We start from the raw sequence: 26,964 nt of genomic DNA on the forward strand, positions 1-26,964 counted from the left end.
ATGTATGCTGTAGTGAAAACACTTGTTATCTGAATAAATGATATTTTTCTTTTTTAAAAAAATATATTTTATTGATTTTTTTACAGAGAGGAAGGGAGAGGGAGAGAGAGTTGGAAACATTGATGAGAGAGAAACGTCAATCAGCTGCCTCCTGCACACCCCCCACTGGGGATGTGCCCACAACCAAGGTACATGCCCTTGACCGGAATTGAACCTGGGACCCCTGAGTCCACAGGCCAACGCTCTATCCACTGAGCCAAACCAGTTAGGGCTGAATAAATAATATTTTTCTTGACCCATAAACTATTAATTAAACATTATTAGCCTTGTTGTAGCTCTAAAGATCTATACTTCTCTTACACTATCTTATCATTCATACAGCTTATAGGATAACTATCTGGAGTATATCTTATAAGAACATAGTTTTCACAGATTGATGGGGGGTTGGAGTAGCTGGGGAAAGGTCAGTGGGGAAAAAGGAGACATATGTAATACTTTAAACAATAAAGAATCTTATTTAATAAAAGGGTAATATGCAAATTGACTGTCACTCCAACACACAAAGATGGCTGCCCCCATGTGGTCAAAGATGACCACCCCCATGTGGACACAAGATAGCCTCCACAAGATGGCCAGCAGGGGAGGGAAGTTGTGCGTGACCAGGTCTGCAGGGGAGGGCAGTTGGGAGGGACCAGGCCTGCAAGGGAGGGCAGTAGGGGGTGACCAGGTCTGCAGGGGAGAACAGTTGGGGGTGACCAGGTCTGCAGGGGAGGGCAGTTGGGGGGGGGGGAACCAAGCCAGCAGGGGAGGGCAGTTGGAGGGGACCCAGGCCTACAAGGGAGGGCAGTTGAGGGGGACCAGGCCAGCAGGGGAGGGCAGTTGGAGGGGACCCAGGCCTACAAGGGAGGGCAGTTGAGGGGGACCAGGCCAGCAGGGGAGGGCAGTTGGGGGCAACCAGGCCAGCAGGGGAGGGCAGTTGGGGGTGACCAAGCCAGCAGGGGAGAGAAGTTAGGGGCAACCAGGCCAGCAGGGGAGGGCAGTTAGGGGCAACCAGGCCAGCAGGAGAGGGCAGTTAGGGGCAACCAGGCCTGCAGGGGAGGGCAGTTAGAGGCAATCGGGCCGGCAGGCAGGTGAGCGGTTGGGAGCCAGCAGTCCTGGATTGTGAGCGGGATGTCTGATTGCCCGTGTGGGATCGGGCCTAAACAGGCAGTCAGGCATCCCTCGAGGGGTCCCAGATTGGAGACGGTGCAGGCTGGGCTGAGGGACAACACCTCCCCCTGCCCCCATGCATGAATTTTGTGCACCAGGCCTCTAGTTTAAATTAAAAGAAAAGAAATTGTAGAGTTTAAAGAAACAAAAAGAAAAAAAGTGAATAACAGCAGAGAAATAGGCAATATTATCATTCCCTGTTAAGGTATTAGGAGGGAAAGGTCTGAGAATGGAGGAGTGTGACTGGATTATGGATCATATTAAGGAAGAAAGAGAAAAATATGAAAAATAAGAAAATGGGATGGGAGAGCATTGTTCTGGTGGCCAATAAGGACACACCATCCCATGAAATCAAGCCACAGTAGCACACTTGTTAATTTTGCCAGTTTTACTGAAACTTCACATATAAAATTGAACACTAAAGTATAATAGGGAGAAAAAGCTATCATGGTTTTTAATAAAATTATAGAGTATACTTTTAAAAAGGAATAAACAAGGTTAATTTTAAGGTTGCAAGGGTAGATTGAATGCAGCCTCCAAATTACTGTGCTGAGTTATTAACCTTCTTAATTTCTTTCAGTTTACAGAATATTTTTTTAAAGCCTTCGTGGATGGTGAGAGATGTATCACAGCAGAGTTTATGGCGACCAAAGCCTAGGGACTGTTTGCTAGGGAAGCAGTAAAGAGACAGATAAAAAGGGAAGACAGGAATCATATATGTAATAGCTTGCTGCCACAACAAAATATTGTAGACTTGGTGGTTTAAACAACAGAAATTTATTTTCTCATAGTTCTGGAGGCCAGAAGTCCAAGATCAAGGTTCAAGATGATTTGGTTTCTGGTGAGAGTTCTCTTCCTGGCTGCCTTCTTATTATGTCCTCACATGGCCTTTCCTTGGTGCATGTGCAGGGAGGGAGGGAGAGGAGAAGTGGGAGAGAAGCAGAGTGTGCCAGCTCTCTGGTGTCTCTTCTTGTAAGAACACTAATTCTATTGGATCAGGGAATCACCCTTATGACCTCCTTTAACCTTAATTACTTCATTAGAGGCCCCCTTCTCCAAATATAGCCATATTGGGAATTAGGGCTTCAATATATGAATTGTAGGGGCCACAAATATTTAGTTCATAAAATATAGAAAAAGGAAAAAAATTTCTAACTGAAGCAGAAATTAGAAAAGTTTTACTACAGCTGAACAGTAAATTCTTGAGCTTCCTGGCACAGAAGGTAAAAAGAGAAATATAATAGGCAATGTGAATTTAAGTCAGGGATAATCTCTTAGACATCTTAAGCCTTATTTTCTCTTATTGTGTGTTCTGTTTGTTAAGGTAGTTTCAGAAATTGACCAGTAAGGGTGGGGGTCAGGAAGGGATGGATTTGGGGGGCTAGAAAGTCTGTTGTACTTCACACCACATTCCGTAGATTTTTTTTTTCCTACATAGAGGGCTTCAAATACTGCTTTGATTTCTTGATGCCTGGGTAGAAGATTCCAGGAAGTACATGTTCTGGACTGGATCTGGGTTTATTGCCACTAGAAATAAATATTGGGCTTTTTGAACTGTCAATGCATATACAGGTTTTGTTTGATTGTGGGGTTTTTTGTTTGTTTGTTTTTTAAAGTGGAAAAGTCACAAATCCTGCAAGCAGATTGTTTCAACTCTCAGGGGGAACTATAAACCCTATTGCTGGTTCAAGTTAATAACACACTTTTTAACAAAAGTGCTAAGGATCACTTATGTGAATGCTTTTGTATGTACATAAGTTTAAGATGATTTTATCCTGAAAATTATCAACATCTATGGGATAATTTGAGGTGGCTTATTGGTCACAAACTATGGTTGGCATTTTTACTTTAGTTGCTCTGGGTTGGTCAATATAATGTACACAGTGGAAAGCGTCAGAAAATTATTTGAATGATGATTGCATAAATAATATTTAGGTCTTAAATTATTTGTGCCATTTTTCAATTCTTTTAATCCTCACCTGAGGTTATGTTTATTGATTTTTAGAAAGACAGGAAGGGAAGGAGGGAAGGAGGGAGGGAGGGAAGGAGAGAGAGAGAGAGAGAGAGAGAGAGAGAGAGAGAGAGAGAGAAGAAAGAGAGAGAGAGAGATCAATCGGTTGCCTCCTATATGCACCCAAACTGGGTGTTAACTCACAAAATCTAGGTTTGTGCCCTAACTGGGAATCAAACCTGCTACCTTTTGGTGCAGGGGATGATGCTCCAACAATCTGAGCCACCAAGCCAGGGCTTGTTTCTTTAAAAATTTAAATTATGCCATATTATCTTTAATTAAGTACAAAGACCCTAACAATCATGTCACCTAGAGATCATTTCACCCACCGCTCTGTTTGGCTGTCAGTCTCTTGTCTCTCCTCCAGCAGTGGTGAGCTATCCCTCTGGGAAGAGAAATCAATGGTTCGTTGGTGTTGCCAATAACAAAGATGTTGTCCTTTGTATGAACTCATTGAAAGAACTAGGATGTCTCTCTCGGTTGGTGATCACACCAATTCTTTCCAGGTTACTAGTAGTACCTCAAGTAACCACATACAGGTTCCCGGTGAAATCAGTAACCTGGCCAGTTTCCAAATCAATCTGAATGGTGTCATTCACCTTGCTGAGGGGATCAGGGTAGCAGTTGGTATGAGCATCACAGGTTGCCAGATGAGGGATTCCCCTTGTGTCCTTAAAGAACCTTCTCTCTTTGCACAACTTGTACTTGGCCTCCTCAGGTGTAATATGATGAAAAGCAGAGCAATCTTTGGTGTCATAGAAGAGACTGAAATTCTCTTTGGTCTTGTCAATGCTGAGATACCTGTTAAACCAACCGGGTAGGCTATATCATTTGCACCCTGCCATCATCTTCATGAACTGCTGCAGACGGACCTTTACCTCATCTCCTGTCAGAGCATACTGAACTCTGTTTAGAAAACAATGACAGGGAGACATTCTCTTAGATTGTGGGGGCTGGTAGTTGGACGAGGAGCAAACACACTGGTCAGTTTAATCAGCATCCAATACTTTGGAGCTGCTACACACTTCCAATGATTGTTGGGACCGGGAGCCACAGCTGCACTAACCACAAAAAGAGAATTTTTGCCCTAGCCAGTTTTGCTCAGTGGATAGAGCATCAGCCTGCAGACTGAAGAATCCCCGGTTCGATTCTGGTCAAGGGCACATGCCTGGGTTGCAGGCTTGATCCCCAGTGGGGGGCATGCAGTAGGCAGCCAATCAATGATTTTCTCTCATCATTGATGTTTTTCTCTCCTCCCTTCCTCTCTGAAATCAATAAAATATATATTTTTAAAAAAGAGAACTTCCAGTTCTTTTCAGCTTGTTTAAACTTTGTGTTCTTAAATCTAGTTTGCTTCCTCAAAATGGTAGAAAGGGAAAAAAACAATTCCAGAGGTCCTTTCCAAATGGCAAATTCAAGATCAGTGTATAAAAGTAAAACTGGTAAAACAAGTACAATGTAAACATACACATTTTATCCCTTCATTCATCCTTTTGCTCATTTATAATTTGACCAATTTTTATTGAGTACCTTCTACATACCAGAGTATTGTTAGGTTCCAGATAAAATCTGGTCTCTTGGAACTTCCATGCTATTAAAATGCAGGGCTGTGTGATTTGGCTGTCACCCTACAGATATGCACAGGTTACCGGGACACTTGTGGGGGGTCATCTTATCTAGATGAGAAACTTTGGGTTGGTTTCTGGAGAAAGTGGTCCAGGAACTGAAATATGAATAGGAGCAAGTCATGGAAAGGGCAGGGAATTCCAGAGGTGACTTTATATGCATGGGAACAGCTGGTTCTAAGGCAAAGCAGCACAAATGAGTGATAACTTATAGCGTGACACCTGGCACAGTGGAATACAGAGTGAAAGTGTGAGGCAAGAGGGAAGGCTATGATAGAACTTTGCATGTCATACTAATCTGGCACCTTCTCCTAAAAGCTCTCCTGAAATCTTTGAAGGCTTCTAACCATTGGGGGAATCAGATCTGTTTTTTGAATGACAGTACCATTAGTGAGGAGTATGGCAAATGACTTGAAGGTGGGGTGCAAAAATCCCAGTCTGGGATCCAGTTAGAAACTGTTGCAGAAATCTAGGCAAGAAGTGACGTGGTCCTGAACTAGACAGCTAACTATTTCCCAAAGACATAGAAACAAATCTCTTACACAATCCTGGGCCAGATGCTTTAAACAGTTATTTAGAGGAAAGCAGATAATATCTGCTTGCAGTCAGAGCTAATTAATTTCTTTCTCATTAAAAAACCCCCACAAACCTGTCAATGCAATTTCGAAGCTGTATGGTATTTAGAACACTCTAAGAAAGAACAACAAATAAGCAGATATTAAATCATCCATGCTTACAAATAATCTACTTTTCAGGCAATCCTATGCAGGTTAATCAGAACCAAACTCATACATTTTAATCATAACATGTTCTATTATCTGCCAACGTATTTTCAAGTCTGTGCAGGTATGACCATATGCCACGATGAACAAATGAACTGGAAAGATCAAAGCTATTTGATCTGGTTCTGTGATTTATAATTTCCAAATCAACATGAAGAGAAAATAGCAGGCATCAAACATTCATCTATGCTTGTACCAGGTCATACGCTATAATTCTATCCAAGTACAAGTTTCCATGGTAAACAGGGCAAGACTTGCCAACACTTCACAGGTTTCCAAAAAGCAGCTATGTCCCTCTTGGGAGGACTTTGTAACTGGAAAAGAAAATCTTCACAGATGAAATGTCCAGCAAAATAAAGTCACAGACTGTATTTCTACAGCAGGACTCTTGCCAGATGTCTCATCAAGTATGGCGCTGGCAGTGACCCGTCCTATGGTAGAGGTGGTAGAATGCTCCCGCCAAATCTTGTTTTCATTAGCTCACAGCTTCCTAGAAAAAAGAAAATCTTAACTTTGAGTTGAAATTTTCCACGTTTCATCCTAGTCCAAAGGTGACCTAAAAAATTATTTTTTGAAAGTTGAATTGAAGTAAATTGAAATTTGTAAAGTTTATAGTCATTTGGGGAGCTTTGCGTACACAAAAATCTCACTGGATAACACCAAAAACATTACATTTTCCTTTTCCTTGTGACTTTTGGAAGACTAACTCCTTTTGGCTGTTTCTTTTGAAAGGATTTAACCCTAAGTTACAGGGACAGAAAACCAACTTTTTAAAAAAATTTACTTAAACAGATTTTTGCCCATGAAGAACTAATAAAATAAGACCTTACCTATTAAATCTACTAATAATTTTTTTAAAGTTTAAAATATTCTTGCATATATTTGACAGAAAAAATATTTTAAAATAATTAGTTTAATTCAATTAAATCCAACAAATCTACTAAGCACCAGGTAGTAAGGTGCTAAGTGAATGCTCAGTGTTTGAGGTGTATAAATCTGTATAAAGCAGTTTCTATCCTCAAGGAATATATTAATTGGTAGTGAAGAGGAGAGTAATAAAATGGCAATAATATAAGGCAGAATACAATAAGTGTTAACAGCAGAGGTATAAGCAAAGTCATGTGGGACCACAGAATTGGGAGAAATTAATGTTGATTGGAGGCTAAGAATAGTTTATCCTGGGTTTTGAAAGTCAGAGAGTGTTAAAGATCAGTGGGTTGGGAAGGACATCTCAGACAAGGCTCTAGTGTGAGCACAGCCTCTGATGTTAGAAATGGGACTAATCAGGGCCATGGCCAGGTAGCTCAGTTGGTTAGAGCGTTGAGCCTATACAGCAAGGTTGTGGGTTTCATCCCCCATCCGCAGGCAGGGCACGTACAAGAAGCAATCAATGAATACGTAAATAAGTGGAACCACAAATCAACTTCTCTCTCTCTCTCTCTCTCTCTCTCTCTCTCTCTCTCTCTCTCTCCTTCCCTTTCCTTTCTCTCTCTAAAATCAACAAATAAATGTTTAAAAATAGAAATAAGACTAGTCAGAGTGGTTGGAGTGTTGCATATGACAGAAGAAGGAGAAAATAAAGTTAGGAAAAGTTGAAAAGTTAGGCTCAGAGTTTCTCAATGGGTATGCTATTGGTATGTTGGGGTGGATGGTTCTTTGGTGTCTTAGGGAGTGTTTATTCCTGGTCCTAGCCTTCTAAAAGCCACTATTGCTCTATGTTGTTTTGATCATTGAGAAGAATTCCCCCAACTTTTCCAAACACCCCCTAGGGGAGAGTGTGTCACCTTTGTAAAAAATAACTGAGGGAGCCTTGGATACTGAGTTTGGGGGAAGTCCTTTATTCTTTAGGTGATGATGTCTGGCTTCTGACCAGACCAAGGGCATGATCTGACTTGGTGTGCAGGACAATAATTTCTGGAGATTGAATCAAAGGAGAGAAAAATTGAGAAGTAGGATAAGCAATTCAGTCTTTTGCAATAGTCCAGGCAAGAGTCAATGTGGACTTGAACTGAACAATTTCATCACTTTCATGTCAGAAAACGTTAATAGACTATTTTTTTTTCAGTTATTACTCGTGCCTCTGAAACTCCATAGTACTGCATTGCAGAACTCTTTGTGCTGTAGCTGCTTCCCTGTTTTTTTTCTTTCCTCAAATTAATATCATATGGTAAATTCAGTATTACAAAAACAGGATTTTTAGAGGGTATCATAATACCCTTTCTAATTATAGAATAAACACATGGGGGATGGAAAGCTCTATTTAAAAAACAAAACAAAACAAGAAGAATGATGTTTCTCTGTTTCATTTAGATAGTGTTTGGGTTCCATCACTTCTTGACTGCTTTTTTTTTTTCTTTTTTCTTTTTATAAAAGAAAGCTCTGTTGACAGTAGATTTAATAGTTTTGAATCCCAGATGTCAATGCTGTGGAAACTCAAAGTGGTTAGACAGATGGAGTTTGTCAGAAGCACCAGTCATTGCCAAAACAGAAGATGGTGCCCAGGGCAAGAGAGGCATGGAGGTAGCATGGCCCCTGTGATGGCTCCAGACGGTGGTGAAGGGCAGAGAGTGGCCCTCAGCACCATTCTGTAGGTATCAAAGGTGTCCTGACTCCACACAGCAGCTGTGATTGCATCTTGTTATGTGTCCCTCTCTCCCAGTTGCTGCAATATTGTTGCCTTCTGGTTTTCCAGAGGAACTTTGGAAGGGACTACACTGACAATCAACCACAGATATGTTATGCTTAAATTTTCCCTGAAAAACCCTCTTCAGGAAACTTTCAGGTGGTTTTTCATTTGAAACAAAATGGGATTTCAAGAACATTAAGCAGCTGAAAACTTGTACCACATCTATGCAGAGGTCCAAGAACTTGAGATCACAAATTTGAATCAGATCCTATTCATTAGTGAGACTCTCATTCTCCAAACCTCATCCTTTTAGCTCTATTTCTATGAGAGGTTTCTAAAACTGTCTTGGGCCTCCACTCAGATTTTCTGGGGTTATATTCCTTCAAGTTTTCTGGTGCAAAATTGTTAATTTTGCTCTTCATTGAGGAATGTACTGAAAAAGTAATGATAACAATGTTTTCCATTTTCCTGGTACTGTATACCTGCTATAAAGCATTTTCATATATATATATATATATATATATATATATATATATATGCTCATTAAATCCTCTGAAGCTCAGAGGATTAAGGGACTTACCAAGGTCACAGAATGGAAAATCCAGAACTCAAGTCCAGGTCTCTTGATTCCAAGCACATGCTGTTCCCTCTAAAGTTTGCTGTTCAACGATCAGCTCTTTGTTCCTCTGAACTGACCATGAAGAGGGCCAGAAGCGTCTGAGCAATAAGACCTCCCAGTTCTGACCTAGGGTCTGCTGCTTTGAATAATGAGGATCCGTTCCATGGGCAATTTCTAGCACTGTCATTTAGAAATTGCTATTGATGGCACCAGCTTTTGTGGGTCATGGTCCTCAATGACAGGGGAAGCCAGTGGCTGCAGCTCCTGGTGACCATTCCTCTCTATATAGCTGCATGCCATGACTCCCAGCAGCATTTGTTGCTGACTGTGGTAACTCCCAGTTGCTCCTGTCAGCAGTTCTCGAAAGACCTTCTGGGTCATTGCAGAGTCTCCTGCTTCCTGGAAGAGTTCCACGGCAAGCGGACAGCACAACCTCAGCCCCACCTCTAAGTGCAGAGCACAGTTCTGTACTCCTCAGCTCCTCAGAGGACTTCTTCAAAATTGACCCCCAAAGTGACATAGGGGAAGCAAGACTCTAAGGGCTTGTAACTTCACACTGCTAGGTTCCTGGGTTTTGCTGGACTCAGACAGATTTGGGTTCACTGAATCTCCATTGGGTTCAGAGTGAATGCCTTTATATTCTCTCAGAGGCACATGTGAGCACATAATATTTCTCTCTACATGCTAACTCTTCCCTTATTGTGCATTTATGTGAACTGAGTTCTAGCAACTGCCCTCAGTATCTATGAAGTGACCATGGGTTATGTAGAAACTCAAAATTAGTCCCAAAACCATTTAGCAATAAAGTAAGGTTAAGATTTATTTAGGGTTTGCCACATTCTAAGACCTGTTCTAAATAATTTCCTTTTTATGTTTTCAAGTACAGTTGACACTTAATATTGTTTTATATTAGTTTTAGGTGTACAGCATAGACAATTATGTAATTTATGAACTGATCCCCCAATAATTCTAGTACTCACCTGGAAACATAAATAGTTATTACAATATTATTAACTATATTGCCTGTCCTGTACTTTACATCCCTTTGAATATTTCCCCCAAGCTACTATCCCTCTGCTAGAGCCCAAGGTGAGTGCCTGTGAATGAATTTGTATGCTAGCCCTTTAAGAGGATGCCTGAGTTTCCAACAGCCTTTCATCTCACCAGAATGGTCAGGAATCCCTGCTGATTTTTACAGCCAGATGTTATGTGGGTTCCTCTTCCCAGCTGAGAGCCCAGCATGGGGCTGATCAGGAAGGACCTCTGCCCTGAGATATCTCTCTAGATTCTCAATTGCCACACATGGGTGCAGGGCCAGCCTGTTTCTTGTCTCTACTCCTCCTACTACTCTTGATGTGGCTTCTTCTTTATATCCTTAGTTATTGGACTTCTGCTCAGCTAGTCTTCAGATGATTATCCAGGTTTATTCTATAATTTATGTGGTCATGGGAAGAGATGTGTGCAGCGTCCATCCACTCTGATTTCTTCTTTTTATTTTCCCCTGCCAATCCACACCAGAGGATATAATTTTCCATTGCTCTTCAGAGAGAGTGGGGAGTGAGGGAGAGGGAGCGAGCAAGAGAGAAACAATGTGAGAGAGACACATCTACTGGTTGCCTCTTGCACACGCCCTTACTGGGGGCAGAGAGCGAACCCAAGCATGTGCCCTTGACTGGGAATCTAACCCAAGACCCTTCAAGTGCACAGTCCAATGCTCTAACCACTGAGCACATCGTCCAGGGTTACTCAGACTTCTTGACCGGAACCCCATACCACAATCTACTTTAGAACATTTTCATCCTCCTAGTGTTTTCTATTACATTTTAAAATCTTTATAATATACCCTTGAGGAAAGTTCTGGTATAAGTTCCTTTTACAAACAAGGAAAAGGAGGCTTATGAAGTTAAAAGAAAAACTAAAAAACTGCTCAGGAGGTAAAGAATGGGAAATCTGCCTTCTGTTTGTTTCTGGATTCCAGAAGTTTCTAGTGGATAAGAAGTCTATTATCACATTCAAATATTTGAGTACATCATTTATCCTGCTTGTAAAATGCCACAGTGTCTCTAATGGCAGACTTCTTTAAGCCTTATGTGGTCCTGGCAGAGTCAAGACTTCTGTGGCCAATACTTCCATTCTTACCTAACAGTCATTCCTTGTTCTTCCTTGCCCAAGTACCTAATTTTGTTCAGTTGGTAAGTACTGTTGAGTTCCAGATGGATTGGGTTCTTATTGGCCTCTGAATGACAATACCATAGTGATCCCATTGGCCTTTGCATGTGTAGTATAGGGGCAGTTTTGGATGAGTTGGGGGATCTTTGGGAAGCTTCTAGCCAAGATATTTCTCACTGAGTGAAAATAGAATCACACAAGGAGAAAGCCCTTTTGCCTTCATTCTTCCCTTCCTGCTTTAAATAATGTTGAGAGAAGAGGTGACATTTGGGGACTCTGAGGCTTGTAGCCAGGAGATTCCAAACTTGAGGACAGAAATCAGTATTTTGTGGATGGAAAATGGGATCATAAAAATATCTGGGTTTGTTTTTTTTTTTAATGACATGGAGCCCCCACATTAACCCTGGGACTACTTCTGATTTTCTCATGAAGTTGACAATAAATATGCTTATATTTATGCCAATACTACTCAAAATGTGAGAAAAACGTGCCAGTCCAGAAACTTTTCGTTACTGCTCTGTGAAGTGATAGAAACAGAAATTGAGAAGAGGGGTTTAGATACTTCTAAAGTACGTTGACATTGTTGTTAAACCAGTGACAATAGATTTGTCTGAACAGGAATGGGCCAATCCAAGATAGATGGGAAATTAAAACAATAACAACAATGCCATAGGTCATTTAGTTGATAATTCAGTTGATATTTTACTTACTATTAGTATTCCTGTCTTACAGACCTCTTAAGAAAAGACGGTTGTGCCTACATAACTGATATGCTCTCAATGTTAACCAGGTCACATGTTAGAGACCTAGATACAACAGGTTTTCCTCTTAGAGACTGTCTTAATAAGTGACCTAAAACATGTCTTTCTACTTGATCTGATTCTTCTGTAGTTGTAATGCTTTGAGGAAAAGCCAACGGTAAGCAAGGTGGCAGAGACTAGTCATTTATTAAACACTAGTGCCCGGGTGCACAGATTTGTGCACATTGAAAGGAAATTAATTAGAAGGTGGCTGGCGGGGTGGGACTGGGTGAGCTGGGCCTGACATGCCCTGGAGCCAACTGCCCTCGGCCCTTCCCCTGCTGGCCATACCTGGGGCGGTGCTGCAGCTTGAAGGGCATCTGAGGAGTGAGCAGAGTCCCTCTGGCAGGTGAGGTCCCTCAGTTTGGCCTGCGGGGATCAGGCCCAAACCGTCTCCCTACATCCCCTGAGGAATCCTGGATTGCGAGAAGGCGGTTCTCGGGTGATGCACCCGGGAATCTCCGATTCCGGGTGCGTCACCCAAGAACTGCTGCTGCCAAGTCACGGCAGCTCAGCAGCTCCTGCATTGAGCATCTGTCCCCTGGTCATCAGTGCACATCATAGCTACCGGTTGGAGCATCTGTCCCCTAGTGGTCGTTGTGCATCATAGCTACCGGTTGGATGGTTGGATGGTTGCTTAGCCTTTTATATATACTAGAGGCCTGGTGTACAAATTAGTGCACCAGTGGGGTCCCTAGGCCTGGCCTGTGGGATCGGGCTGAAACCAACTCTTCAACATCCCCTGAAGGGTCCCAGATTGCGAGAGGGTGCAGGCCAGGCCAAGGGACCCTACCGGTGCACGATCGGGCTGGGGAGAGACATGGGAGGTTGGCCAGCTGGGGAGGACTGCGGGAGGGCTCCAGGGCATGTCTGGCCCATTTCACTCAGTCTCAATTGGCCGGACTCCAGCAGCAAGCTAACCTACTGGTCAGAGCGTCTGACCCCTGGTGGTCAGTGCACGTCATAGTGAGCAGTTGAACGGCTTTAGCACATCATTAGCATATTAGGCTTTGATTGGTTGAACGGCTGGATGGTCAACCGGACACTTAGCATATTAGGCTTTTATTCTATAGGATAAATAGCAAAAGTGTGAAGTTGGCAACATTCAGCTCTGTGTTCTCTCACATAGTCCTTCAGAGATCCCTCCCATCCTATATCCCCCCATCCCTAGTTTTCCTCCTTGTCTCTCCCCAATTCTTGTTTTTGCTCTCAGCCTGACACCAATTCATCTTTAATAAGGATTTAGCAAATAAATTCCCATAAGGACATTTAGGACTTTGTGGCTTTAGGAAAACCACTAATCTATCTGAGTCTGTTTTCTTGTTTGTAAAATGAGGATAATGTGATACCCCATTATATAAATAATAATAATACCTAACATTTATTGCTTACTGTGTGCTTGGTACAACTTTAAGCCCTTTATAAATATTAGCACATTTATTTCTCTTAACAACTTTATGACATATGTGCTACAATTTTATCTCCATTATATGAATGAGGACTCTAACAGGGTTACATATCTAGAAAAAGGGGCATGATTTAAATCTTTTTTTTTTTTTTTTTTTTTTTTTTTTTTTTAAATATTTTTATTGAGGTATTATATGTGTACATATCTTACTATTACCCCCCCCACCCCACACCCACACATGCCCTCCCCCCCCAGAGTTTTGCGTCCATTGTTTATGCTTATATGCATGCATACAAGTCCTTCGTTTGATTTCATAACTCCCCCACCTTTCCCAAACTTTCCCCCTGTACTTTGAAAGTCTGTTTGATGCTTTACTGTCTCTGTATCTATCTTTTTGTTCACCACTTTATAATGTTCTTTACTATCTCTAAATGAGTGAGATCATGTGGTATTTTTCTTTCATTGACTGGCTTATTTCACTTAGCATAATGTTCTCCAATTCCATCCAGGTTGCTGCAAATGATGAGAATTCCTTCTTTTTTATGGCAGCATAGTATTCCATTGTGTAGATGTACCACAGTTTTCCGATCCAGTCATCTGCTGATGGGCACCTAGGCTGTTTCCAAATCTTAGCTATTGTAAATTGTGCTGCTATGAACATAGTGGTGCATATATCCTTTCTGATTGGTGTTTCTAGTTTCTTCGGATATATTCCCAGGAGTGGGATTACTGGGTCAAATGGGAGTTCCATTTTCAGTTTTTTGAGGAAACTCCATACTGTTCTCCACAGTGGCTGCACCAGTCTGCATTCCCACCAGCAGTGCACGAGGGTTCCTTTTTCTCCGCATCCTCGCCAACACTTGTCGTTTGTTGATTTGTTGATGATAGCCATTCTGACAGGTGTGAGATGGTACCTCATTGTTGTTTTGATTTGCATCTCTCGGATAATAAGTGACTTTGAACATGTTTTCATGTGTCTCTTGGCCTTCCTTCTGTCTTCTTTTGAAAATATTCTGTTTAGGTCTGTTGCCCATTTTTTTATTGGATCATTTATCTTCCTCTTATTGAGTTGCATAAGCTGCCTGTAGATGTTGGAGATTAAACCTTTATCAGTGATAGCATTTGCAAATATGTTTTCCCATGCAGTGGGCTTTCTTGTTGTTTTGTTGATGGTTTCTTTTGCTGTAAAAAAGCTTTTTATTTTGATGTAGTCCCATTTGTTAATTTTCTCTTTAGCTTCCATTGCCCTAGGGGCAGTGTCAGTGAAGAAGTTCTTGTGGCATATGTCTGAGATTTTGTTGCCTGTGGATTCCTCTAGTATTTTTATGGTTTCCCGTCTTATGTTTAAGTCCTGTATCCATTTTGAGTTTATTTTTGTGTATGGTGTAAGTTGGTGATCTAGTTTCATTTTTTTGCATGTATCTGTCCAGTTTTCCCAACACCATTTATTGAAGAGACTGTCTTGACTCCATTGTATGTTCATGCCTCCTTTGTCAAATATTAATTGAGCATAGTGGTTTGGGTCGATATCTGGGTTCTCTATTCTGTTCCATTGATCAATATGTCTGTTCTTGTGCCAGTACCAGGCTGTTTTGAGAACAGTGGCTTTGTAATACAGCTTGAAATCTGGTATTGAGATCCCACCTACTTTATTCTTCTTTCTGAGGATTGCTGAGGCTAGTCGGGGTCTTTTTTTATTCCAGATGAATTTTTGGAGAGTTCTTTCTAGGTCTGTGAAATATGCTGTTGGTATTTTGATGGGGAGTGCATTGAATCTGTAGATTGCTTTGGGCAGTATGGACATTTTAATGATGTTTATTCTGCCAATCCAGGAACATGGTATGTTCTTCCATCTGTTTACGTCTTCCTCTATCTCTTTTTTCAGTGTCCTGTAGTTTTCTGCGTATAGGTCTTTTACCTCCTTAGTTAAGTTTATTCCTAGGTATCTTAATTTTTTTGGTGCGATGGTAAATGGGATTGCTTTTTTAGTCTCTCTTTCTGTAAGTTCATTATTGGTGTATAGAAAAGCCATAGATTTCTTGGCGTTAATTTTGTATCCCGCTACATTGCCGAATTCATTTATTAAGTCTATTAGTTTTTTGATGGAATCTTTTGGGTTTTTTATGTACAATATCATGTCATCTGCAAATAAGGACAGCTTCACTTCTTCTTTTCCAATTTGGATGCCTCTTATTTCTTCTTCTTGCCTAATTGCGATAGCTAATACTTCCAGTACTATGTCAAACAGGAGTGGTGAGAGTGGGCATCCCTGTCTTGTTCCTGTTCTTAGGGGAAATGGTTTTAGTTTTTGCCCATTGAGTATGATGTTTGCTGTGGGTTTATCATAAATAGCTTTTATTATGTTGAGGTATGAGCCTTCTATTCCCACCTTGTTGAGAGTTTTTATCAAGAAAGGGTGTTGGATTTTGTCAAATGCTTTTTCTGCATCTATTGATATGACTATGTGATTTTTATCTCTCAATTTGTTTATGTGATGTATCACGTTTATTGATTTGCGGATATTGTACCATCCTTGCATTCCTGGAATAAATCCTACTTGGTCATGGTGTATGATCTTTCTGATGTACTGCTGGAGCCGATTTGCTAGAATTTTGTTGAGGATTTTGGCATCAATGTTCATGAGGGATATTGGCCTGTAATTCTCTTTCATTGAGTTGTCTTTATCTGGTTTTGGTATTAGGGTGATGCTGGCTTCATAGAAGGAGCCTGGAAGTGTTCCTTCCTCTTGAATTTTTTGGAATAGTCTGAGGAGGATAGGTTTTAGTTCTTCCTTGAAAGTTTGATAAAACTCTCCTGTGAAGCCATCTGGCCCCGGGCTTTTGTTTGCCGGAAGCTTTTTGATGACTGCTTCAATTTCTTCCATAGTTACTGGCATGTTGAGCTGTTTAGAATCTTCCTGATTGAGTTTTGGAAGGTTGTATTTTTCTAGGAATATGTCGATTTCCTCTAGGTTGTCCAGTTTGTTGGAATAGAGTTGTTCGTAGTATTTTGTAACAATCCTTTGTATTTCGACGGGGTCTGTTGTTATTTCACCTCTTTCATTTCTGATTTTGTTTATTTGGGTCCTCTCTCTTTGCTTCTTGGTGAGCCTGGCTAGAGGTCCATCAATCTTGTTTATCCTTTCAAAGAACCAGCTCTTGGTTTTGTTGATCTTTTGTATTGTTTCTTTGGTCTCTATGTCGTTCATCTCCGCTCTGATCTTTATTATTTCTTTCCTTCTGCTTACACTGGGCTTATCTTGTTGCTCTCTCTCTAACTCTTTGAGTTGTTGGGTTAGGTAATTTATTACCATTGTTTCTTGTTTTTTGAAGTAGGCTTGTAGAGCTATGAACTTCCCTCTCAGGACTGCTTTCATTGTGTCCCATAGATTTTGGATTGTCGTGTTTTCATTGTCGTTTGTTGCCATGATGTTTTTTATTTCTTCCTTGATGTCTTTGGTAACCCAGTCATGGTTTAATAACATGCTGTTTAGTCTCCAAGTGTTTGATTTCTTTGGGTTGTTTTTATTGTAGTTGATTTCCAGTTTTATGCCACTGTGATCTGAGAAGATACTTGATATGATTTCTATCTTCTTGAATTTGGAGAGACTTTGCCTATGTCCTAACATATGGTCTATCTTTGAAAATGACCCATGTGCACTTGAGAAGAATGTATATTCTGTGGCTTTGGGGTGAAATGTTCTGAAGATGTCGATTAATTCCATCTGTTCTAGTGAGTCATTTAGGATTGATGTTTCTTTGCTGATTTTTTGTTTAGAGGATTTGTCCAATGGTGATAGTGGGGTATTGAAGTCTCCTACTATGATTGTATTACTGTCAATCTCTCCTTTGATATCTTCCAGGAGTTTTTTAATGTATCTTGGTGCTCCTGTATTGGGTGCATATATGTTTACCAGAGTTATTTCTTCTTGTTGGATTTCTCCCTTTAGTATTATGAAGTGGCCTTCATTATCTCTTGTTATGTCCTTCACTTTGAGATCTAATTTGTCAGATATAAGTATTGCAACCCCAGCTTTTTTTTCATTTCCATTTGCCTGGAAAACCTTTTTCCATCCCTTTACTCTCAGTCTGTATGCATCCTTTTTTTTGAGGTGGGTTTCCTGTAGACAGCAGATATCTGGGTTTTGTTTTCTTATCCAGTCTGTTACCCTGTGTCTTTTGATTGGGGCATTCAGTCCATTTACATTTAAAGTTATTATTGATAGGTACTTATTTGACGCCATTTTTATTCTATACCCCTGTGTACCTTCTTTGCTTCCTATTTCTTTCTTTTTTTTTTTTTTTACAGCAGACCCTTTAGCATTTCTTTCATTGCTGGTTTGGTGGTGATAAACTCCCTTAGTCCTTTTTTGTCTCTGAAGCTCCTGATTTCACCTTCAATTTTGATTGATAGCCTTGCTGGGTACAGTATTCTTGGATTTAGACCCTTCCTTTGCATGACTTGGTATATTTCATTCCATTCCCTTCTGGCCTGATGAGTTTCTGTTGAGAAATCAGTTGCTAGTCTGATGGGGGTTCCTTTGTATGTAACTGTCTGTCTCTCTCTGGCCGCTTGTAAGATTCTTACTTTGTCGTTGGTGTTTGCCAACTTAACTATAATGTGCCTTGGCGTCGGTCTTTTGGGGTTCATTTTGCTTGGAACTCTGTGAGCTTCTTGGATTTGTGTGGGTTTTTTCTTCCCTATATCAGGGAAGTTTTCTGTTATTATTTCTTCAAACAGGTTTTCTATTCCTTGCTCAGTTTCCTTTCCTTCTGGCACCCCTATTATCCTAATGTTGTTTTGTTTTGTATTGTCCCGAAGTTCCCTTACGCTCTCCTCAATCTTTCTAATTTTTGTTTCTAGAAGCTGTTGTAATTGGGTATTTTTTTCCATCTTGTCTTCTAGATCACTTATGCGGTCCTCTGCTTCATCTAGTCTACTCTTGATGCTTTCTATTGAGTTCTTTACAGCAGCGATGTCATTTTTCATTTCTTCTTGGTTCTTCTTCATTTCTTCTTGGTTCTTACTCATATTGTCGAATTTGTCTTCCATCCTTTTCAGCCACTTTATGACCATTTCTCTGAATTCTTTCTCTGATAGGTTGTTTGCCTCTAAATCGTTTACTTCCTTTTCTGGTGATGCCTGCTTCTCTTTTCTGTGGGGGCTGTTTCTTTGTCTCCCCATGGTCTCTCTTCTCCGGATGTCTGGTTATATAGATTTCTCTCTCTGGCGTTGATTTAAAGGTATAAAATACAACACAACCAGGCACAACAGACAAGGCACTGAACAGAATTGTATTCACGATATTAATAACCTCCAATAAAGGTAACCACCAGAGAAAGACAAATTAGGGAGTAGGAGTGGAAGAGGGAAAGTAAAAAGAAAGAACAACAACGAAGAAAAAAAAACAACAACAAAGAGTGTGAATCTGAACTTGGGAAAAGAGCAGGAAGAAAGAAAAGAAATAACAGAAAAGAAAAAGAAAAGAAAAAAAAAGTAAGAGAGACAAGAATGATACTAAGAGAGAAAAGGGGAACAAACTATATATATGGGGAGTAAACTCCACTAGAACAACCACTATTCCCAGCAAATTCCAGCAACACGAGCCTGGAGATTAATACAAACTGCAACAGCAGCTAATATCAAGTGAGGCAAGGGAAAACAAAAGTAAAAAACAAACAAAAACAAAGCAAACAAAAGAACCAACCAAACCAACAAAAAGAATAATCAAAACAATCTCATAAAAAAGCATAAAAATTCAATCTAATCAACATTCAAGCAAACAACAACAAAAGGCCCGAGAGAAAAATAATTTTTTAAAGGTAGCGTAGAGAGAGGTTTCTATGGATTTGGAGCAGGGGGTTGGGAATTAGATATATAAGTAGGGTGAAGTTTTAGCAGGGAGTAAACTGAAAAAGTAGGGAAAATCTAAAGCCAGAAAGGGTTAAGATAAACTGGGGACCAAAAGGGGAAAGGTTAGGAGGAGAGTGATGGCATAATGTTAGCTTTGAGATAGGGTAAAGCGATTGTAAGGGAAAGATGCAAATCGAATGTAGGACACTAATCCAAAAATAAAAGAAAGAGAAAATCAAATGACATTAAAAAAAAAAAAAAGTAAAATAATAGTAATAATAGTGCTGATTGAAAATAAAAATGTAATAATTAAAAAGGTGAAAATCAAGTGAGGAAAAAGAAAAAAATATTAGTTTCTTAAGTAAAAGATGCAAAAAATGAAAATAAAAAAATATGAGAATAAAAAATTTAAAAAATTGAAAAAAGAATTGAAAATTAAAAAATAGGAAGACTAAAATGTGCAGTAGCGGCTGTCATTCACTTCCTCTATTATTCTGTTTGGTACGCCTTTTTCTCAGTCTGGGCGGTATTTCAGTTCAGCTTCATTCCAGGGCTCCTCAGTGTTGGAAGCCAGTCCTGCTTTTTAAGCCAGCCCTGTCTTAATTTCTCGTATTTATTTTTGATTACACCAGAGACAATTAGCGTTTCAGCCCCTGGGTGGCAGTGTTTCTGAATTGACTTCCGGGCCTCTCTAGCTCTTTTTTTTTTTTTTCCCCCTCTATGGCACTCACTACCGGTTTGTGGAGGTGTGCGCCTCAGAGCTTGTGGAGGTCTGCGCCTCAGAGCTGCCTCTCCGATGGTCACACGCAGCTCTGGCCCCAGGTTCCGAAAAAACACCTTCCCCCTGCAGTCTTTCAGGGTTTCCACCTGGGTTTACCTCTGTATTGGGCTTAGCAATCAGAGTCGGAAAGAGCCCAGGTGTGCGGACCGTGGGTCTGTGCCCCAGACTAAGGAGCCTGCACTCCTTTGAAAATTCCCAGTCTGACCCTCCTCGTCAGATCAAAATGAGTTGCTTTCAAGAGGTCACTTCTGTTAGCAGCTCAGAAGACCTCCCTCCTCATTCACGGATCACGGCAGTTCCAACTGCCGCCGATTTTTCTAGGCACAGACCTCCCGGCTCCTGCCGGTCCTGCGGCTGCCGCACTTCCCTCACCCAGCGCTTCCCTCACCCACCGCGGGGATTAGAAACCACAGCTTATTTCAGACAAAATCTGACCTTTCCGTGGTGCAGTGAAGAGTTTCTTTGAATCCAAATGTTTGCGCTGATAGGGGACCGGTGGTCTGGTGCTCCCAGCAGTTCAGTGTTTGCAGTCGTCGCGGAAAGTCAGGTTTCCACTAAAATCCTCCTTTCCTTGCAAGATGGCGAGGCGCCCGGCGAGCCCGCAGCTCCAGGAGGGGACCCAGCCCCTGTGGGTGCTGCGCGGTCAGAGGAACACTGCCCAGCACTCCCCCGCCTTCTCCTGGAGTCTAGCTGTCCCTTGGCTTGCCCACATACACTCCCTCTGCGAGCCTCTGCTGCTCCGACTCTCCGCCCCAGGAACAGACTCCAAACCCGACTCTATTCCGTCGCCATTTTCTTCATCTCCGACCTGATTTAAATCTTGATATGACCACTCAAGCCCTCCTCCTTGACCGCTATGTTGCAGCTCCTTATTGTAAATGTAAGAAATATTCAATATTATGTGATAAGAAAACTTCGGATAAAAAATAGCTTATCTAAAAAATAAAAAAATAGCTTACCTAGTGATTTAGTCTGTGTGAACCACCTATTTATAATATTGTTTTAACATAATGAAAAGTGTATTAATGAGCCATTTCAGAGCACCAAAAGAGAGAGAGTGAGAGAGAGAGAGAGGAGAGAGTGAGAGCGAGAGAGAGAGAGAGAGAGAGAGAGAGAGAGAGAATCAGCTGGAATATCTGACTTATGGTTGGTTTCCTGCTCAGGAGTTTCCTAAAAGTAAACTTAATTATAGTGTTGATATTAGTAGATTGGAACATGGGAATAGCTTGGAGTATATTGCCAAATGGACCAACACTTTTTAGGTTGATCCCTCAGTAGCCAGAGGCAGTGGAAAGATCTACTTCATTTCTTGGTAATCAGCCTGTTTGATGGAAGGCAGGGCTAAGTCCAGGAAATGTAGACGACCAGGAATCAAAGGAGTTGGACTCCAGTGCTGGCTCTGTTACCACCTGGCTAAGTGACACTGGGCAAGTCACTGAACCCTTCCAGGTGTCAGCTTTCTTTGTGGTGAGGCTCAATTGAAGTAATGGAGGTGGAAGTTGCTTGAAGGCTGTAAAAGCCTTTGAACATAATTGCTATGCTTTATATTTATACTAGAGGCCCAGTGAACAAAATTCGTGCATGGGGGGGGGAGTCCCCTCAGCTCAGCCTGCACCCTCTCCAATCCAGGACCCCTCAAGGGATATCTGACATCCCTCTCACAATCTGGGACCACTGGCTCCTAACTGCTCACATGCCTGCCTGCCTGATTTCCCCTAACTGCCCCCCTCCCAGCCTAATCACCACTAACCACCTCTGCTTGCCAGCCTGATCACCCCTAACTGTCCCCCCCGCCAGCCTGGTAGCCCCTTATTGCCCTCCCCTGCCAGCCTGGTTGCCCCCAACTGCCCCCCCTGCTGGCCTGGTTGCCCCTAACTGCCCCCGCCTGCCGGCCTGGTCACCCTCAACTGCCCCCCTCTGCCAGCCTGATCACCCCTAACTGTCCCCCCCACCAGCCTGGTAGCCCCTTACTGCCCCCCTTGCCAGCCTGGTCACCCATAACTGCCCCCCCTACTGGCCTGGTTTCCCCCAACTGCCCCCCTCTGCCAGCCTGGTTGCCCCTAATTGCCCCCCCACCGCCGGCCTGATCGCCCCTCACTGCCCCCCCTGCTGGCTAGGTCGCCCCCATCCCCCCACCCCCTGCCGGCCTGGTCGCCCCCAAATGCCCCCCTCCCCCCGCCGGCCTGGTCACTTCCAACTGCTCCCACTGCCAGCCTGGTTACCCCCAACTGCCCTTCTGCCAGCCTTGTCGCCCCAACTGCATCTCCCCCCCACACCCGGCTGGCCTGGTCATCCCCAACTGCCCCCCCTGCCGGCTGGTTCCCCCACGCAGCCTGCTGTTCAGTCGTTTGGTCGTCCCTCACTAAACCCCCTGCCGGCCTGGTCACCCCACACAGACTGCTGTTCTGTCGTCGTCGGTATGGTTGTTTCGGTCATGATGGCCCCTGGCTTTTTGTGTATTAGGATTAGTGCCTAACCCCTGATATTGACATTGTGATATATGTGGATGAAGTAGCATGCTTTAGTGAAAATTACAGTGTCTCTGAGACAAGTGATCTGGGTTCCAGTCATCCTCCAGCTCCAGCCTGCTGCAACAGTGTTTTCTTAAATGAAAAATGAGGGATGTGTGTGGAAGGAGAATTCTAAATGATCTCTGGGACCCTGTGCCATTGGCTCATCAACATGGTATTGTGAAGAAATTTTCAGGTCTCAGGATGTGACCAAGGTTAGCAATGTCAGCCCCACTGAAAAAAATCAGAGCTACAGAGGTCAGTATGGAGAATGAGGAGACTGAGGTTCAGAAAGGACACATTAGTTGCCTGAGGCTGGACAGATAATCAGCAGTGAGCAGAGCTAGAACCTAGCTTACCTAATTCCCAGGCCAAGGCTCTTTCTTTTGATCCTCACAGCCTTATTTACAAAGATGACATTATTAAAACTATCTTGAAGAATTGCTTACTTTGCTGTACACCTGAAACCAATATAAAATAATAATGAAAGTAAACTATAACTGAAGAGTAAAAAATAAAAAAATGAATTGCTCAACGAAATCATCATGAAACACCTAAAGAACACAGACCCTCTGGAATACTCAGATGATTTCTACATATTTCACTCATCTCATATAAGACATATGGATATTTTACTGATACTTCTTTTTCATCAACATTCAGTAGCATTTCCTGCATCATTTCTGAGTTGTATATAATTGCAAAGACAATATTGCCACATCAAGCTGATAAAACTTTATATTTGAAAGATTTCTCTTTTAGATGTTATGTTTCATAGGCATTTGAGGCAGTTCTCTGGAAGAAATATTTTGTGTGGTGCATAATATAAACATTTACCCCAGATGAACTAGAAGGAACTACAGAGTTGTGAAAAACAATTGTAAGGGGAATGGCATGGTTAGACATAGCAAGTCCTGAGGGTCATGGTGGACAATTAGCCAGATATGAGACTTATAGTCATTTATTGTAAAAGCAAATATTATACTTGGATATTTCAAATGGAGAAAGCTATATTATAGCCAGAATTATATTAATTTTCCTATTATCCTCAGTGTGTGTCAGTCCTTTAATTTAGCATTGAGTCTGCTTTTTTTTTTTTTTTTTTTGCATGTCACTAACCTGGTGACTGACTATGCTATAGGGGGACCACAGTCAGTGAATAAGGGTAGCAGTTGCTCTTTGAGGACTCCAGCACACTAAGGCAATAGCAAATACCCAAGTGTGACTCTAGCCTTGATTGAGTCTGCTTTTGTACTTCTCCTCAAGTGACTTGGGGTAAGTGGCAAAGGGCCTGTAGAAAAGAAGAAGCTTAGTGATTCAAACATGAAGAAATCCTTTCAATCATGTGGTAGATTATTATAGAAGATATTATTAGCTGCTAGAAAAGGAGAGAAGGTCAGATGAGGTATCAGAAAGAGTATCAAATTATAAGATTTATTGAGAATTACATGCCAAATTAATGGCTAACATTTATTGGATATTTATTATGTTTCAGGCACTGTGCTAAGTGGTAGTCATGAACAATCCTGTTGAAAATTCATAAAAACCTAGATGGTAAGATAATATTATTATTTACATTTAATAGATAAGGAAACTGAGGTTGAGAGATGTTCATTGACTTCTCCAAGATAAAACAGCTATAAAGATGAGAAGACACTATTGGACACCCACCAAACAGCTATTCCCTCCTTTATTTTGCAAAGAGAACCCCAATATTTTTCAATATTGCAGGGGCAGGGTCCCTCTTGAGCACAAGGGGTGATTTTTAGTTGGTCTAATTTAATCATGGTAATGTCCTTCCACTTGCCAAGTAATTGGTTCAGGCATGAGAATGAAACACAATTTTGGTCATAAAAGGAAATTCACCCTGAGGCTTATCCTTCTTCTTAAAAAGATACTTTGCACTTTCCCTGCCTTTGGGTGCTCTGGTGTGAGGCTGTGGTATGTGGGGCACTTGAAGACATTAAGCAAATGTAACCAAAGAACAAAGGTGACATAATGAAGGTGGCAGAGTGGAGAAACAGAAAAACGTTGCTGAATTCACCAATCCAAACATCATCCTGTCTCAGGACTTATAAGAGATAGTTAATATTAGAAATATTAGATAGCAAATATTCTTATTTCTTAAACCACTTTTGGTTGGTTTTCAGTTACTTTTTTGCTGAATGCCTCCTCACTGATGAAGTGAAAACACTAGGGTTCAAAGCCTGTTTACCAGATACTAGATTCTGTGTTCTTAACTACTACAGAAAATTGAGGGAGATAAATTAGAATGTGTCTATAAAAGCAAAGAGAAACCTATGGGCAACTAACAGATTATTTAAGAATAATAAAGCCTAATGAAGATAAGCCCTCACTCCAAAATTATAAAACACTATAGAAACACTGAATTCCTTATGAATGACAGTGCATAAATTAATAGAACTATCAGATGAAGACTATAAAATATGTATGCTTAAAGTGACAGAAAAGAGGAAATAAAACCATAAAGCAGAGGATTCTGAAAAAGAATAAGCATATTGAAAAATAATTAAACTTTTAAAAATGGAAACATGTAGACATTGAAACTAGTGGATAGGTTAGAAATGCTAGATATGGCTAAAAGAATTTATATACTAGAAAAGGAAATCTGAGGAAATTATCTGGAAAGTACTAGAAAGAAAATGTTGGAATATATAAAACATCAAGAGAGTGAGGATATGAGGAGATGAAGCATATATCTACTAGGAGTTTCAGTAAGAAAGAATAAAGAGAATGGTGGAGACATAGAGCAGCTAAGAATTTTTTTCAGCATTAATAAAACAACAACAACCATGAATCCTAAGAGTCAAGAAGCACAGCCAAGTTCTTGGCAGAATAAGTAAAAATAAATCTAGACACATCTTAGTGAAATTACTGAACATCAAAGATAAAAGAATATAATAAAAGCAACTTCAGAAGAAAAGACAAATTAACAAAGGAATGATTGTTCAATTGGCTGGAGATTTCTCAACAGGCAATTATAGAGGTCAGAAGATAGTAGGAACATAAGATTAAAGTGTTAAGAGAAAATAAATACTTAAATTCTGTAGCCAGCTAAACTTTATTTTAAGAATAAAACTTTCCCTTCCCCTAAAATAACATTTTCAGACAAAATAAAAATAAAAGAATTCAGCACAAAAGAACATTGCTGAAGGAACTACTGAAGGATGTAATTCAGGAGGAAGAAAATGAACTAAGAAGGAAAGTGTAAGGAATGGTGAGCAGATGAGCTGCTGTGTGTTTCCTCTTACTGCTGTGGGTGTCTAGTGCCTTCCATAGAATTAGGGGTAGGGCCTGAGTGTGGAGATGAGGGAAGGAGACATGTTGCCATTGCTGCACATGTATTTCTGTGTGTATAACACATGTTCCCATAGGAGCAGTATTGCAAATAGTGATTGGCTTCCCAGGCTGACCCTTCAAGCCTATTGAATTTATGTGCTACTAATACAGAAACTATCTGATGAAAGAAATACTTGAGTCAAGAAAGAATTAAGCAAAGAGATCAAGAGATTCCTAAATTACCAAGTCTAAAGTCCTGGGGTGGTGGCAGTGGCAGTTATGGGGATGGAGCGGTAATTCATGAGCATCAAGTTTCTAAAGGAAATTCTAGATTCTTCCTCAAAAGAAACATGCATCCTCCCCTGGACTCTAATTAGACTTTGCTTTTTCTTTAATGGTCGCTGACAATAGAAATGGAAGAACATGAGCCATGGAAAAAAATATGACCAAAGAGGATATGATTGCCAACATACCTTTGGATTTCACAGCAAGGTCGTTCCCCCCAACAACCCCCTCCCCCCGGAAAAACAAAACAAAACTCTGTTGTTTCTATTTGGTTCACAGCATGGGTGAAGGCTCCAGGGTATTAAAGGCTGCCCAAGTGGCTCAGTGGTTGAGTGTTGACCTATGAACCAGGAGCTCACGGTTAGATTCCTGGTCAGGGCACATGCCCGGACTGTGGGCTAGATCCCCAGTAGGGGGCATACAGGAGGCAGCTGATCAATGATTCTCATCATTGATGTTTCTCTCTCTCCTCCCTCTCCCTCTTCTTTCTTCATATATATCTATCTATATATCTATATCTATCTATATACATATATATGTATGTATATGTATATGTATATGTATATGTATATGTATATGTATATGTATATGTATATGTATATGTATATGTATATGTATATAAATATAAAGCTGCCCAGTGGTTGTAAAAGCCCTGACAGGAGGGGTTGCAGAGGGTCCCTCAAAGTCCCCTGGGCGCTGGAGCCTCTAGTCGTGCTTGAGCCCAGCCTGGGGCAGGCCAGTCTGCGGACCTCAGTCAGGTGGTCTCCATCCTCCTGATGAGTTTCACCTGCTCATCAGCGAAGTGGCTGTCGGGAAGTCAGGAGTCTGCGCGGCAGCACCCGAGCGCGTGCGCAGCTGCAGGAGGGCCTGTTTCAGGGGCGCGTCCAGGGCTTCACCTCACTCATGTAGGCCGGCTTCTCCTCGTCCTGGAATGAAGTGGTTTGCCTACTGGCACTTCTCCTCGGCAAACTCGGGACGAGCCACAT

General features: G+C 41.3%; 1 non-coding gene and 1 pseudogene across 1 annotated transcript; both read right to left on the bottom strand.

Moving 5' to 3' along the window:
• Nucleotides 1–3,541: 3,541 nt before the first annotated feature.
• On the bottom strand, nt 3,542–26,964 carry LOC103290099 (40S ribosomal protein S4-like; annotated as a pseudogene).
• On the bottom strand, nt 23,500–23,631 carry LOC114233163 (small nucleolar RNA SNORA3/SNORA45 family). Its single transcript, XR_003619304.2, has one exon. It is a non-coding gene; the product is annotated as a small nucleolar RNA SNORA3/SNORA45 family (small nucleolar RNA).

Source organism: Eptesicus fuscus, chromosome 22 (assembly GCF_027574615.1).
Source record: "Eptesicus fuscus isolate TK198812 chromosome 22, DD_ASM_mEF_20220401, whole genome shotgun sequence".
In the NCBI taxonomy this organism is placed as follows: domain Eukaryota; kingdom Metazoa; phylum Chordata; class Mammalia; order Chiroptera; family Vespertilionidae; genus Eptesicus; species Eptesicus fuscus.